Raw genomic sequence first — 4,219 nt, 5'->3', positions numbered from 1 at the left:
CCGAGCCCGGGGCCGCTGCCGGGGCTGTGGGGCAGGCCGCGACTGCGGCTCCGTGCTGGGGCATGGACAGATATCAGACAGGTGTGGCCCCTGGGCTACCCTCCCGCAGCACCTCGGTCCCCTGGAGCCTCATCCCCGGGCGGGGGTGACAGAGGGGACACGGGGCAGAAGTGTGTCCTCCCCCGGCAGGAGCCGCCTCACACCGCGGGAGCGCTGAGCCCCCGGCCCCGCCGCAGCGCTGGTGGCCCGGGCTGGTCCCCCTTGCCGGGATCCCGTGGCTCTGTGTGCTGGTACAGCGACACGGCAGCAGAAACCCCCGTGTGCCTGACTGCTGAGGGCCAGGAGAAGCTGTTCCCTGCGCCGAGTGAGGCAAACCCAGCTTCGCTAAGCAGTAATTTAGGATAGAGCGAATTAAAAAACAAAACCAAGCACCAAACCAGCTTTATTTTGAATTTTAGAAGAGGTTTTTTTGAAAGTGTTTTGAAAGTCTCAGAAGAGGAACAGTGACTTCTTAATGAGTGACATCATGATCATGTTGTCCCTCTGTCTTTAGGGAAGTGCTGAGGACATTGCAGAATAAAATGCACGATTGTAATGGTACGTGGTCGTGGCCAGCAGTCTCACATCAGAAACTGGCTTTGATGCTTTTGCAGACAAGCATTCGCTGTTCTGCTGAAGACGTCACAGCGCAATGGAAAAACCCAGACTTGCCTGGGAGGCTTTGCTGCTTATTCACATGTGGAGAGTTCCTTCAGGTGCGAGTGTTTGCTCTGGGTGCCTCTCCCTGCTCTCTGCAGCTCCATATTTTTTGCTCCATTTAGCTAAGGGTGGCACGGTAATTGGTTTTCCTCTTTAGTGTTCCTCCTGTTTTGTGTCAGCACCATCAGGCATCTCTGGCAGGATGTGATGTGCTTTCACTTGGATCACAAAACCTTTACACAGCTTGGTGCTTATCTCTTACCACCTGGGTTGAATTTTCCCTCGTGGTTTCAGGCTGGAGATGCCTCTGTCCTGTCTCAAGAGGCTTCAGGCAGAAGTTCTGTATTTTGTTTTTGCTCTTGTCTCTTGTGAGTTGGAGCCTTCCCCCTCAGAGCTGTAAGGCCAGCCAGCTTTCTACTATTTGCCTCTCCTGAAGGTCTTCTGGGGGCCTGGGAGGAGGAAGAAGTACTGCACGTGTCACCCTGTGACAGCCAGCCTGCTAAATCTTGTGCCCTGTGTCCTTGATAACATGGTCATGTCTTTACAGAGAGTGCTGACAATGAGGAACTGTGAGGGGGAGGAGGCTCTTGCTTGCTTTTTTTTTTTTTCCCTTGATCCACAGGAGGCATAATATCATGAGTTTTTGGCTTGTTTTGCTGACTTTGCATTTAGTAACTGTAATTTCACCACAAGTTGTGACTTTGGTGACCAGTGGTGTTTGGAATCTGAGAACAGGGCCCAAAACAGAAGTGGGTATGTCCTTATGGACAGTGTTTACAGAGAGACCCAGTGGCCCGCTGAAATAACGTGAAGGCAAAGTGGGGAGGTGACACTGCTGCAAGGTGTGATCATCTCTACAGCTAAGGGGAAGAACTGCAGGGGTCTGTAGATTCAGAAACACCAGACACAGGCATAACTTACACCTTGGAGGTGAGGGCAGGCAGATTTCAGGCTTGAATAGCTGAGAAGCACAGCAGGAATTTCTGCTTAGCTTGGAGGGGAGATTTATCTTGCTCAGTGTGGGTTCCAGTTCAACCTCTGGATGCCAGGAGGCAGATCTGAGGTGCTTGGCCAGCCATGACTGTAGAAGACCTCAGCCTCTTTCTCATTCTGAGCTCAAATCAGCCCAGGAGCTTATCTTGGTGGATCTGCCCTATTTTCAGAGCTAATGATGCTTTTTGTCCTCATGCTTTTGTCCTTTGCACCTGCTGAAATAACAAGCTCCAGGCACAGCCAAGGATGAGGAAGAGATCCCACCACCCATCTGTGGTGATTATTGTGTGGGAAGGGCAGGTTTAGTACAGCAGGGGAAACCTGGGCAGGGGGAAGCCATGAACTGCCCCAGGCTGGTCAGGACTGATTCTGGCTGGCTCTAAAAGTGGTACTGTACCTGGGGTGACTGAGTCCTTGCAGATGGGAAGCACCTCTGTGTCCCCCACCGTCCCCCTGACCGCTGAGGAGGGCAGCACCTCACTCCAAAGAGGGGATCCTGTGGGCTGGGTCACCCCTGCTGGGCAGGAAAGTGGCAGTCCTGGGGACAGTGGCAGTCCTGGGGACACTGGCAGCCCTGGGGACAGTGGCAGTCCTGGGGACACTGGCAGCCCTGGGGACAGCAGACTGCCCACCCAGGAGCTCTAGGACACAATAAGCAGGACTGAGAGGTGAAAGGAAGCATCAGGCACCCAGCATCACCCTCAGAGACACCCTTGTTTCCAGGGAGGGAATGGGGTGGCCTGGATGCAATCTGTGGTGACAAAGAAGGGGTGGAGAGGAGGACAGGGAGCAGATTGGTGTTTGGCTTAAACTGAGGCTGGGGAAGGGGGAGAAAGGCATTTTCTCAATTGTTGTTCTGTGTTTTTTTTTTTTTCACTCTTCAGTTACCTGAGACACAGAAGTGGAGTAATGAGAACTCTGGAAGAAGCAATGATCCTGGCCCTGGGAATACACAATAGTGGAAGTGGAGCAGCCAGTGCACGTCCAGGGGGGAGCACACACAGTGTGCAATTGCCTGAGGAGAGGAGACATCTGGGCAGGCCAGTGCTGGGTAGGAAGATGACTTGGAAAAGAGAAACAGATGCTTTCTGAAAGCTGATGGCAAAGTGAAAACAAAGCCTCTTGAGGCAGCCTGAGTTGTAAGGTTAGGTAGGCCTGTGGAGGTGGGAGTGCTGCTCCCCAGAATGTGAGCACTCTCTTGACAGTCCTTTGCTCAGGCTGTGTCAGCAAATGGGATTTAGGTTTTTGCCTTGTAAGAGCAGAGTTGTGGGAAGTTTGGGCTCTCTGCTACTAGCAGGCACTGCCCTTCCCAAGGGAGGAAGGCTTTAGGATCCGTCAGTGAGGGGCTGTGGGGAGAAATCGTCTGATCCCGCTGATCCCACAGATGAGACTCCTCTGCAGATGTCTGGACTGCTGGGTGGTGTTTACAGGCCGGGGGGAAGGACCCTGAAAAAGTGGTGATCACTGATGCTGTGGCCTGAAAGCTCCAAGGTCTGAGCACAGTTACTACTGGTATCACTTGATAAGTTGCTGTTGGGACATCAAGGAGTAACTCACATGCATTGTACTGGCTAGTGCATGCCAAAAGATCAGCAGATTAGTGGCTCTGGCCAAGGATAGCTGGGAGTTCAGCTTGGAAAGCATTTTAGAAGCAGTTGGAAAATATGTTGACTGTTACAGTGTTGATCCTGATAATTTTGTCTCTGGGAGAAGGGGTGGGTTTGGGATTCATGTCTTGTTTGCACTGGTGAGGTGTTAACTACACAGGTCTGCATGGGCAAGGAGTGGATTTTATAATGAATATGCAGTAAAATGATGATTATGTTAAAGATGGAGTTTGAATAAGGGTGAAACAAATCTTAATATATCTCTCAATTAAATGCAGGGTGGAATGTAAAGAATATAAATTGCAGTATCAAGGGATGGCAGTGGTGAGCTGTGTGGAGACCACTGAAACAAACACCCTGTCCCATGCCAGAATTTAAGCTCACAGTCCTGCTACTCAGGAATACTTCTGGAGACACAGGTGCACTTTTTTGAAGGAGATCCATGCTGAAAGGACTTAATTCCAAGGGGACTGCAGCTGGTGGATGAGTTATGTTTGAACAAGGAAACTTCTGAAGGCACAGTGGGCACTGGGGAACCCGTGCTGGAGAAAGTATTCACTAAAAAGACAGTGCTCCAAATTTGTGCATCATAGTAACATTGTACCTTTATTGTTCAATAAAAATCTGTATTTGATTTCAGCAGAGCTAAGTCTCACCTCAGTATGGGGTTACAGAAGGTTTTATGGGCTGCTTCCTTTAGAAAGCTGCAAAGTGAATGTTCTTGGATTATATTTGCATGAATTGGAAGTGGAAATTTTGGAAAGAAGCACCAAAGAAGGTGCTGGTTTTCTTGAACAAGAGTTTTGCTCTTTTGCCTTGAAACCCAGTGTGCAACTTCATGATTGTGTTTGGTCACCTGCCCAAGGGTTGGGAGCAGAAATGTGCCACAGCCCCAAAAGCAAACACCTCCTGTTCTCACC

The 4,219-nt window shown here is 50.5% G+C and overlaps 1 long non-coding RNA gene across 1 annotated transcript; it reads left to right on the top strand.

The window, feature by feature from the left end:
• Positions 1-113: 113 nt before the first annotated feature.
• On the top strand, positions 114-3,903 carry LOC131586117 (uncharacterized). The gene is made up of 2 exons (XR_009279085.1): positions 114-755; positions 2,577-3,903. It is a non-coding gene; the product is annotated as an uncharacterized LOC131586117 (long non-coding RNA).
• The last annotated feature ends 316 nt before the right edge of the window (positions 3,904-4,219 follow it).

This window comes from Poecile atricapillus, chromosome 18 (genome assembly GCF_030490865.1).
Source record: "Poecile atricapillus isolate bPoeAtr1 chromosome 18, bPoeAtr1.hap1, whole genome shotgun sequence".
NCBI classification, from domain to species: Eukaryota; Metazoa; Chordata; class Aves; order Passeriformes; family Paridae; genus Poecile; species Poecile atricapillus.
Note: the sequence above shows the minus strand (reverse complement) of the source record. Positions and strands in the feature narration are given on the sequence as shown.